Raw genomic sequence first — 12484 nt, 5'->3', positions numbered from 1 at the left:
TCCTGTTGTAAATCTTTTGTGACGGGCAGAACGAAAGGTGTAATGTTCAAACTTTTATAGATAACAACTACAGGAATGCCTGTCACAAATAAGAATATGATGAAGAAGAAGAATGTGAAGAAGATGAAGAAGTAGAATATGAAGAAGAATAATAGTTGAATAAGAAGAATATGAAGAATGTAAAAAAAAAGAATAATAAGAAGAAGGTGAAGAAGAAGAAGGTGAAGAAGAAGTTGATGAAAAAGATGCTGATGCTGAGGATGATGAAGGAGAAAGTGTGGGAGAAGTAAAAAAGAAGGTGAAGAGCATGGAAGTAGTGAAACATAAATATCTGACAAAATCTAAAAATACTTTTACATAGTCAATATTTCTGTAACTCAGAACGTCTTAAAAAAAATATTAATTCCTGCTATTCCATTTGATTGGGCTAAACCTCTATGCCTTTATTGTCTCCCCCACCTCCCCCAATACATTCTACATTATTCTTAGTTGTTTTCCTTCATGTAGAATTAACCTACAAGGAAAGAAAGGGTTTATTTTCATTCCGATACTTCTGTCCCATTGACTTGCATTGGTTTCCGGTATCGGAATCGGCGATATCCGATACTTTTTGGGTATCGGTCCGATCCAATCCAATCCGATATTTCCCAATATCGGAAGGTATCGCTCAACACTACTCTTAAGATGTAGCAACAATCTCCTGTCACTTAAAAATATATACAGTACAGACCAAAAGTTTGGACACACCTTCTCATTTAAAGATTTTTCTGTATTTTCATGACTATGAAAATTGTACATTCACACTGAAGGCATCAAAACTATGAATTAACACATGTGGAATTATATACTTAACAAAAAAGTGTAAAACAACTGAAAATATGTCTTATATTCTAGGTTCTTCAAAGTAGCCACCTTTTGCTTTGATGACTGCTTTGCACACTCTTGGCATTCTCTTGATGAGCTTCAAGAGGTAGTCACCGGAAGTGGTTTTCACTTCACAGGTGTGCCCTGTCAGGTTTAATAAGTGGGATTTCTTGTCTAATAAATGGGGTTGGGACCATCAGTTGTGTTGTGCAGAAGTCTGGTGGATACACAGCTGATAGTCCTACTGAATAGACTGTTAGAATTTGTATTATGCAAGAAAAAAGCAGCTAAGTAAAGAAAAGTGAGTGGCCATCATTACTTTAAGAAATGAAGGTCAGTCAGTCCGGAAAATTGGGCAAACTTTGAATGTGTCCCCAAGTGCAGTTGCAAAAACCATCAAGCGCTACAAGGACAGGCAACAAGCAGAAGAGACTTGTTTGGGCTAAAGAACACAAGGAATGGACATTAGACCAGTGGAAATCTGTGCTTTGGTCTGATGAGTCCAAATTTGAGATCTTTGGTTCCAACCACCGTGTCTTTGTGCAACGCAGAAAAGGTGAACGGATGGACTCTACATGCCTGGTTCCCACCATGAAGCATGGAGGAGGAGGTGTGATGGTGTGGAGGTGCTTTGCTGGTGACTCTGTTGGGGATTTATTCAAAATTGAAGGCATACTGAACCAGCATGGCTACCACAGCATCTTGCATCGGCATGCTATTCCATCCGGTTTGCGTTTAGTTGGACCATCATTTATTTTTCAAGAGGACAATGACCCCAAACACACCTTCAGGCTGTGTAAGGGCTATTTGACCAAGAATGAGAGTGATGGGGTGCTACGCCAGATGACCTGGCCTCCACAGTCACCAGACCTGAACCGAATCGAGATGGTTTGGGGTGAGCTGGACCGCAGAGTGAAGGCAAAAGGGCCAACAAGTGCTAAGCATCTCTGGGAACTCCTTCAAGATTGTTGGAAGAGCATTTCCGGTGACTACCTCTTGAAGCTCATCAAGAGAATGCCAAGAGTGCGCAAAGCAGTCATCAAAGCAAAAGGTGGCTACTTTGAAGAACCTAGAATATAAGACATATTTTCAGTTGTTTCACACTTTTTTGTTAAGTATATAATTCCACATATTTTAATTCATAGTTTTGATGCCTTCAGTGTGAATGTACAATTTTCATAGTCATGAAAATACAGAAAAATCTTTAAATGAGGTGTGTCCAAACTTTTGGTCTGTACTGTATGTTGTCCTAAATGTTAACAAACAAACAAACTACACTGCTCAAAAAAATAAAGGGAACACTCAAATAACATATCCTAGATCTGAATGAATGAAATAGTCTCATTGAATACTTTGTTCTGTACAAAGTTGAATGTGCTGACAACAAAATCACACAAAAATCATCAATGGAAATCAAATTTATTAACCAGTGGAGGCCTGGATTTGGAGTCACCCCCAAAATTAAAGTGGAAAAACACTACAGGCTGATACAACTTTGATGTAATGTCCTTAAAACAAGTCAAAATGAGGCTCAGTATTGTGTGTGGCCTCTACATGCCTGTATGACCTCCCTGTAATGCCTGGGCATGATCCTGATGAGGTTGTGGATGGTCTCCTGTGGGATCTCCTCCCAGACCTGAACTAAAGCTTCCGCCAACTCCTGGACAGTCTGTGGTGCAACGTGACGTTGGTGGATGGAGCGAGACATGATGTCCCAGATGTGATCAATAGGATTCAGGTCTGGGGAACAGGCGGGCCAGTCCATAGCTTCAATGCCTTCATCTTGCAGGAACTGCTGACACACTCCAGCCACATGAGGTCTGGCATTGTCCTGCATTAGGAGGAACCCAGGGCCAACCGCACCAGCATATGGTCTCACAAGGGGTCTGAGGATCTCATCTCGGTACCTAATGGCAGTCAGGCTACCTCTGGTGAGCACATGGAGGGCTGTGCGGCCCTCCAAAGAAATGCCACCCCACACCATTACTGACCCACTTCCAAATAGGTCATGCTGAAGGATGTTGCAGGCAGCAGATCACTCTCTACGGCGTCTCCAGACTCTGTCACGTCTGTCACATGTCCTCAGCGTGAACTTGCTTTCATCTGTGAAGAGCACAGGGCACCAGTGGCGATTTTGCCAATTCTGGTGTTCTGTGGCAAATGCCAAGCGTCCTGCACAGTGTTGGGCTGTGAGAACAACCCCCATCTGTGGATGTTGGGCCCTCATACCACCCTCATTGAGTCGGTTTCTAACTGTTTGTGCAGACACATGCACATTTGTGGCCTGCTGGAGGTCATTATGCAGGGCTCTGGCAGTGCTCGTCCTTGCACAAAGGCGGAGGTAGCAGTCCAGCTGCTGGGTTGTTGCCCTCCCACGGCCCCCTCCACGTCTCCTGGTGTACTGGCCTGTCTCCTGGTCGCGCCTCCAGCCTCTGCACACTACGCTGAAAGACACAGCAAACCTTCTTGCCACAGCTCGCATTGATGTGCCTTCCTGGATGAGCTGCACTACATGAGCAAATTCTGGGGGTTGTAGAGTCCGTCTCATGCTACCACGAGTGTGAAAGCACAACCAACATTCAAAAGTGACCAAAACATCAGCCAGAAAGCATTGGTACTGATATGTGGTCAGTGGACCCCACCTGCAGAACCACCCCGTTATTGAGGGTGTCTTGATAATTGCCAATAATTTCCATCTATTGTCTATTCCATTTGCACAACAGCATGTGAAATTGATTGTCAATCAGTGTTGCTTCCTAAGTGGACAGTTTGATTTCACAGAAGTTTGATTTACTTGTAGTTATATTGTTATTTAAGTGTTCCCTTTATTTTTTTGAGCAGTGTATAATCTAAAGTGCTATTGTGCATATGATAAAGAAAATGTGTAGATCTCATCCATTTTTGCATGTAGGCATCAACCAGGTTTTTTTCGTCCATCTTGATCATTTTTTTTGAGGACCAAAGCTACCCTGTCGTGCCCCAGATGTTAGCTCCCGCCCAAACAAGGGCAGTACCCAAGTGTGCCTTTTAACATATCCCTCAAAAAACCCTCCCGACGCGTTTCATTCTCCTTACTGAAAATTCATCAGGGGAGTATGTTTTTGCATTTTGGGGATGCACTAACAATGCAAAGAGCATAGGTGACTCAGTGCTGATAAAGTGCAAAAGTGAATAAAAGCCGAGCTAATGAATCTCACAATAGTGAGTACTCATTATAGTGGTGCAGAGTGCTGCAACCACATTACAAAAAAAAGAATTTCTCCCAAACCCTTCATTCCCCCTCCTCTATACTATTTATCAGAGTAGAAAAGCTGGCAATCTACGGAGCTGTCTCTCTGAAAATTAGCACACAGCGGTGAAGTGGCTAATTCGCAAATGCTAGCATAAAGGGAGCTACTAACCCAATTAACATGCCAATGTATTTTCTAGTGGCACCGACCTGTGATAAATATACACCTAGGTGAGAAGGATGCAGTTTCTCGCTTCAAAAGTATTCTCTCTCATCCGCCATTTGCCCAACAGAAGCCTGCAGTCTTGCTGGCACCAACATGATATATGGAATATCAGAAGTTCTATGATTCCGATAATAATGGGACACATTTTTAGTGACAGGGTCAGCTAAGGAACAATACGCTTAGTTTTCCGGAGCTGTGAGCCCCTCCGGTGAGCTGTGGCGCAAAAGTACCAGAATAACGGACCACAGCTAGGCTATGTGTAGTCTCTAATGAAAGGTAAATTCATAACAAAGAATATGGAGTCACCTCCAAGCTTCTGAGATCAACCAGCGATAAGTTATCGCAGAAGTTAAATATTTTAATAAAAAATATGAAGGCTGGAGCCCAGCCCACGTGATGTAATCACAGGGGATGTGTGGGCAGGTTCCCCCTTCCACATAAAGACCCAGCCAAGGATATGTCAGTACTCTTTGCCGGGAGGTATAGGTTCTATAAGCCTCCGGGCAAACGGGCATTGGAGCGTCTCCCCTCCAGCTAAACTCTGCGATCTTTTTAGTAAGTTCTCCTTTAATCCCATTTTATTTGTGTAACTGTATATTCTGTATTGTAATGTCTCCTTTTGTAAAACCTTTTGTATATTTTTCATAAACACCGCCTCCCTCTTGGGTTAAATATAAAATTTAATAGTCCTGTTTCTTTTGTCCTGTAATCGTTCTTCCCCAGAAGTCATATACGCTACCAGAAAGCAGGCGTCCGATCAGGCCTGTATTATATTTTAAAATTGATCGGTGGTGGCAGCAAATAATATTAATTGGGCTATCGTGAAGCTGGCAGTGACCTACAGGGGCGAATACCCATATTCCATGCATTGGAATCCGGAGGTGTGTACGCCATACACTCACTGGCAGCTTGCCGATAGCTATGTAGTGAGTAATCGGGATCGTGTGTGTGCGAATCCCTGACAAAGCCTGACAGAATGACGGCAGCAGAGGGATATTGTGTGATCTCCCCGCTGTTGTCCCTGTGAATTCCTGACAAACCTCTTCCGGTTCAGCAATATTAGTAGGCTTATAGCAAACTCCAATTAGCAGCTTTCCATTATTGACATCCCCATGGATATTTACCAATACTGACTCTGGCATTGTTGCAGCTCTCCCCAATGTCAACATTGAGCACCTTTTCTGTCTTTCCTAAATGTTTTGTAACGCTCTATGTTTGTCACCCAGTCATGGCTTTTGTCCAACTAGGTTTCCGTGATAGCCACCACATCGTATTTTGTGGCTGACATAAGAGCGTCCAATTCATTCATTTTGTTTGCAAGACTTCTTGCATTTGCCAGCAGACATTTAATACTATTAGCACATTACTTCTACTCGCCTCTCTACTTTCCTTGCATATCCCAGCCCCCCTAAATCTTCATTAACCCCTACTGTCTCACTCTGTCTACTCTATCCCCTTATTTACACAACTACCATCCCTCCCCCAGATCCTAGTTTAAAGACTCCTCCATCCGTTTGACCATTTTTTCCCCCCAAGTGCATGCACACCCCTCATTCAGGGGCAGCCCGTCCCTACCATAAAACCTGTAGCCGACTGCGAAGTCGGCCTGGTTCTCCCCGAGCCCAAACCCTTCCTTCCTGCACAAATTTCTAAGCCACTTATCTATCTCCCTAAGCGCCTACTGTTTTTCTAGTGATGTTCATGGCACCAGCAGTATTTCTAAAAACACCACCTTGGAGGTCCTAGCCTGCAGCTTCTCTCCTAGTTCCCTGTAGTCATTTTTAAATGGAATCTGTCCCCCCATGTGATTTATCAGACCTCTAATATGGGCGTACAGGTGCTAGAAATGTAAATCTATACATACCTGATGTCACATATCAGAGGTTTGCTTTCTTTGAAATTGTTTTTATTAATTCAGTTTTCACATAGTTCCCGACCGGGGGACACTAAGAAATCCCGCCTATCTACTCAGTTTCCATATTCCTCCCCTCCTCTGCACGTCGCAGGGCCCTGGGAGATCATCGCAGGAACGTGGACAGGTAATTATTTTTTTTTAGTAAATTAAGAATTAGATAAAATGGTGTGTTTCAAATAAATTATTTTTTTCTGGGTGTAGTGTGTTGTTTTTTGTTTTTTTTAACTCTTTGTAGGTAGGTTTGTAGGTTAGTAATGGGGGTGTCTTCTAGACGCCCCTCATTACTAACCTGGGCTTCATGGTAGCTGGCGCTGACATGAACCCCACCGCTATTACCCCCTGCCACCGCACCAGGGCAGCGTGAAAGAGAGGCTAAGCGCCAGATTTGGCGCACAAATATGATGTGCCAAATCTGGGGCGGCTGGGGGCTGATATTATAGCCTGGGAGGTGGCCTATAACCATGGCCCCTTTTTAGGTTATTAATATCAGGTCACAGCTGTCCGCCTAGCCTTTGCTGGCTACAATTTATAGGGGGACCCCACATCATTTTTTTTGGGGGGGGGTCCCCCTGTACAATGGCCAGTAAAGGCTAAGCTAACTGCTGCGGCCTGGTATTAATAGCAAGGGAAAGGGGCCATGGTTATTGGCTACTTCTCAGACCATAACATCAGCCCTCAACAGTCTGCTTTTCCTCTGCTAGTTATTAAAATTATGCGGGAGCCCACGTAAATTTTTAAAAAATATTTATTGAAATGTAAGATTATTGGACAGCGTATGTGGGTTCATTCACTGAAAGCTCCTGCATACGCTGTAAGGCCAATTTCTCACATACACATATCCACGTCACTGCAGATATGCGTGACCGAGCATGCTTTGGAATGGGTCTGTGTGTGGGTCTCCGGTATGTGTGGAAAATGTCATCACCACTCGTCCCGGAGATTCTGACGTGTGAAAGAGCCGTAATAGATAGTGATGAGCGACCATGCTCGCCACTGTTCGGTACTCGCCGAGCATCTCAGTACTCGAGATGCTCGGAGCTCGCAGAGTACTTGTGCGATGCTCGGACGGGATCTCGGGTCCCCGTCCTGCATGTTTGGCGCTATTTAGAGCACCAATCATGCAGGGATTGTCTGTCGCTCACTGTAATGCCACAGCCATGGTGGTTGTGACATTACAGCGACATGCAATTCATCAGCGACATACACCGGTACCCGACAATTTAGAACAGAAAGAATAGAGCATTACACATAGATTAGATAGATATTATATATGTGACTAACATGTTTCTAAGTACAGTGACAGTGTTGGTTACTGTACTTGTCATTTTGTGTTAAAATAAAGGATTTATTAAAAAAAAAAATTGGCATGGGGTTCCCCGTAATTTTAGTCTCTAGCGGAGGTTAAGCAGACGGCTGGGGCAGATGTTTGAAGCCTAGGAAGGGGGTAATACCCACGGAGCTTCCCAGGCTACAATATCAGCCCCCAGCTGAATACCTAGCCTTTACTAGCTATTAAAATGAGGGACCCCAGAAAATAAATGACGTGGGGTCCCCCCTATTTTAATAGCTAGCAAAGGCTAGGCAGACAGCTGGGGGCTGATATTAATAACCCAGGAAGGGTGCCATGAATATTGGCCCCCTCCCAGGCTAGAAACGCCAGCCATCAGCCGCCCAAGAAATGGCGCATCCATAGGATGTGCCAATTCTGGCACTTAGCCTTGCTCTTCCCACTGCCCTGTAGTGGTGGCAGTGGGGTAATAGGGCTGGGGTTGATGTCAGCTTATAATAACACCTGACATCAAGCCCAGGTTAGTAATGGAGAGGCGTCTATAAGACACCCCCATTACTAACCCCATAGTGAATTTAAAAAAAATACCAATACCCAGAATAAAATCCTTTAATTGAAATAAAGACAATACTTTATTGTTCTAAATTAAACTCTACTTACCGTATCGCCCATTCCAGCTGAAGCCAACGATCTCCTGCAATAAAAGTAAAATAATTAACCAACCTCATCCTTACTTTTCCATGGTTCCCAGGACGGCTCCAGCACGGTTACATTGACTTGACAAGCTGGATCGCAGCAGAACGCTGCCATCCAGCCTGTCATCCCGCAGACACTGAGAAGCTCCTCAGTGTCTGGCTGTGACGGCATCCAGATGAGCAGAGTTCATGTCCAATGAACTCAGCTCACCTCATGCACGTCACTGACCGCGTGGGAGAATTCTCCTGCGCATGCGGTGCCGGCAAATGACGTCACCGCTTGAGCAGGAGAATTCTCCCACGCTGGGATGGCATTGAGATGGCAGGCTGGATGGTAGCAGAACGCTGCCATCCAGCATGCCATCCTTCAGAGACACTGCGGAGCGTAGGCAATGTCGAGCACCCGAGTATTCCAATGTGCTCGACCCGAGCATTTTAGTGCTCGCTCATCACTAGTAATAGAATATAGGAGGGGGGGGGGGGGGGGTTTGCTGTGTGTGAGCGCGCCGCACATGTATACATACATGCGCACATATCTCCATATGTATGTATATATATATATATATATATATATATATATATATATATATATATATATATATATATATATATATATATATATATATATATATATATATACAGTACAGACCAAAAGTTTGGACACACCTTCTCATTTAAAGATTTTTCTGTATTTTCATGACCTGTGAAGTGAAAACCATTTCCGGTGACTACCTCTTGAGAATGCCAAGAGTGTGCAATGCAGTCATCAAAGCAAAAGGTGGCTACTTTGAAGAACCTAGAATATAAGACATATTTTCAGTTGTTTCACACTTTTTTGTTAAGTATATAATTCCACATGTGTTAATTCATAGTTTTGATGCCTTCAGTGTGAATGTACAATTTTCATAGTCATGAAAATACAGAAAAATCTTTAAATGAGGTGTGTCCAAACTATTGGTCTGTACTATATATTCACCGACCGCCCGGTGAAGTATTACCAGTCTGTGAAAATTGGCTCATCGCCACGTAAACGAAAGGTGCTGTATGCAGACGAGCTGGCCTTCATCTTAAGCAGCAGGAGTTTGCGGAGGTAATTTCACAATAAGTATTAGTAATCAAAATTTTTACAAAACTGTTGTATTAACATGCTTTCTTTTTTACCTTTTGTTTTTCTACAGAACTGAAGGCAATATTATGGCCCCTGCACCAGGTCCACAAGAGGAGACAAGCACGGACCAGAGGATTCTGAGGACTTCTTTATAGCTTCCTCTCCTGATCAATATGCTGGTCCGTCATCTTCTACTGCTGGTTCAGCCGCTGCCGGTTGTCCCGCCGTTTTATCAAGTCCTGCGGACGTCGTTCCGGGTTCGGCTACTGCTGCTCCTGCTTCAGGCGCTGCTGGTAGCTCTACTGGTGGTGCGTCGAGGCCCACTGGGAGGGGGGCTGGTTTTGCTCATCCCGTGGCATCGAGAAGGGTGGCAACAAAAAAGGCCAAAAGCCAAGAGGGTGTGACTAGTGTGATTGAAGCCCTCACTACTCGCACCCTCACTCTTATGAACAGGGTAACACAAGATGACCTTGATAAATTTGCCTTGTCCATAGCTGGCCGACTAAGATCCACGCCACGGGACAAGCAGAACCTGTACATGACTGCAGCCAACACTCTGGTCATGGCAATTGATGGGACATCAGCTATGCCATCGCCCCCAGCCCTACTTACTGGGATGTTTAATCTTTTCAATCCCAGTAGGCCTCCACCACCACCAGCAGCTGCAACCCAGCGTTTTGGGCAGGTTGCAGCATACCAGACTGAACCTTTTGAGCCGCAAGCCAGTTACAGTCGCCAACCAGCCCCTGGAGCATCAAAACTTCGTCCTGGACCATCTCCTAACAGCAGCTTGTCTCAGCAAATGTTGTCTGGTTACGGCTATGACCCAGAATATCAGCAATTTTAAGTTTAATTATTTACCCCGTCATCATTTTTGGACCATAACAAATACAGACAGCAACTGTAAGTCGTTAGGTACACATTTTTTTAGAGAATGACACAATGCGTTAAACACCTTTGCTTATGGCCTATACCAGGCTTCAGGCGTAGGGAACTGAAGGAAAAGGTGTTTAGTTTTATATAATGAAAACCTACAGGTGCTGCCCGTATTTTATGGCCGAAAACCGATGACAGGTCTTCTGTACACAATGTAACATTTGCATATTCAAAAGTTATGGGCAAGATTTGTTCGAAAATTTTCTTTAAAAGATTGTTGATATTTTTGTATACAAAGTTAAAACAGTTGCTATAAAAATATTTAAACTATTTGTGTTCATTTTACTTTTCAAGTGTATGCTTAGAGTATATATGTTTGGGTTTGGTTATTGAAAAATTATAACAGAAAAAGTGGGCCCCTGATCTGCGCTGATCTGAGCGCAGGTCAGGGGAACGCTAAATTTTGCAAGTTATTCAGCTACTCTACGTGTGTGGTCGGCTGTATCCAGCCATTTTTAAATTTTAACTATACTTGGATATTTTTTTGGACAACAAAGTTTGGGATGGCTACTACTCTCAACATTGTTCTTTGCTAGTTCTGCTCTTAGCACAAGCAAATGACAATGGTGAGTGATGACTTTGGCAGCCAGTACTTGCGAAGAGAGCTCTAGTAGTAACGCCAATTCCCAGGCACTGATACGTGGGTGTATTTGAAAAAAAATCCACACGGACACGGATATCTCATGTGTTTTTAAAATTTTGGGGTAAAGTACCTGAAATATCTTGACGTGTGATGCACTGCTAAGCCATCTTGTGACCACAACTTGTGACTGATCATAAGCAGAGGTAGGGGTCACAATGTAAGTGTATGATAGCCACGTTCTAGCCTTGTTGGGCCTGTCATACACTTACATACACTTTTGCGTTGACGTATGGTCCTAAAACAAGAAGTAGAAGGTGATAATCCAATAAATATTGTAGACAAGATTAAAAATTAAACCAAATTTATTTTGTTTTTCAAAACATTTTTGGAAACAATAACTTATCTTGAAGTTCTTCTTTTATTGGTCATCCGACCTTCTCTGCTGGTCAGGCTGCTCAACACTGGAACAGAAGTATTGCCATTGAGCAGCACCTTCAGGACTCATGAAGTAGTCAGTGAAGGTTTCTTGCACCCTGGCACCAGAGTTGGATTGCCTTCCTTGACCAAGTTGACAACTGGAATTAATTCAGACAGCTGACACTCCTCATCTAGCTCTGTGCGGTATTCACGAGCATAGTTGTGGAGTACACAGCATGCCTTAATTACAGTGTCAACGGTCTCCGGATCCAACTGGATGGCAGTGTGAAAGATCCTCCACTGACTACACGATTCCGAAGGTACATTCCACATATCTGCGTGCACGACTCAGCTGACTAAAAATCCTCCGCCGGGCGTTCAGTCCCCTTCGTGGGTATGGGCGCAGCAGGTTGGTGTTTACGGGAAATGCCTCATCCGATACCATGAGAAAGGTAACTGGATGTGCGGAACTCGGCAAAGGTCTTGGGGCTGGGAGAGGGGCGCCATCTCGAAGAATTTGCAGCCCAATCTGTGATGATCGAAACACCCAAGAGTCCCCAGTACTGCCATAAGCACCAACGTCAATGGCAACAAATTTGAAATGTGCATCAGCCACCGCCATCAGGACCACAGAAAAACATTTCTTATAATTAAAGAAGCGTGATCTTGATTGTGGTGGCTGCTGAACTCTCACATGTTTGCCAACAGCACCTATGCAGTTGGGGAAATTTGCCACAGGTTGAAAACCTGCTGCGACCTGCAGCCAAGTCTCCTCGGTTGGGGAAGGCATCACGATGGGCTGCAACTTCTGCCAGATGACAGTACATGTGCACCTCACAATTCTAGAAATGGTGGATTTAACAACCCTAAATTGGAGGTGAAGTGATGTATAGCTCTCTCCTGTGGAGTAAAACCTGAAAAAGAAAAATCTAAAATTAGAAAAGCCAGAAAAAGAAAAGAAATACAAGCCAACATTATAATTCTCTATTTTTGATTACTATGGAAAAAATTACGGACTTTATTACAAAATACTATTCCAACACTGAGCGCCCATTTTTTTTTTGTTCGATTACACATTTTCTAGGTGTTTTTTCATCTTTTGTTTGCTCTTCAGTTCACACATATCAATACTATTCAGTCTTCATTTTGTGGCTGTGTTTGTTTCCAATCTTTGCTCTAGAGTACACACATCAGTGACCTTTTCACTATGACCTTGGCGCATT

Source organism: Phyllobates terribilis, unplaced genomic scaffold, assembly GCF_046119375.1.
Source record: "Phyllobates terribilis strain yellow unplaced genomic scaffold, ASM4611937v1 Scaffold_3__8_contigs__length_932513732, whole genome shotgun sequence".
Classification (NCBI taxonomy): Eukaryota; Metazoa; Chordata; class Amphibia; order Anura; family Dendrobatidae; genus Phyllobates; species Phyllobates terribilis.
Note: the sequence above shows the minus strand (reverse complement) of the source record.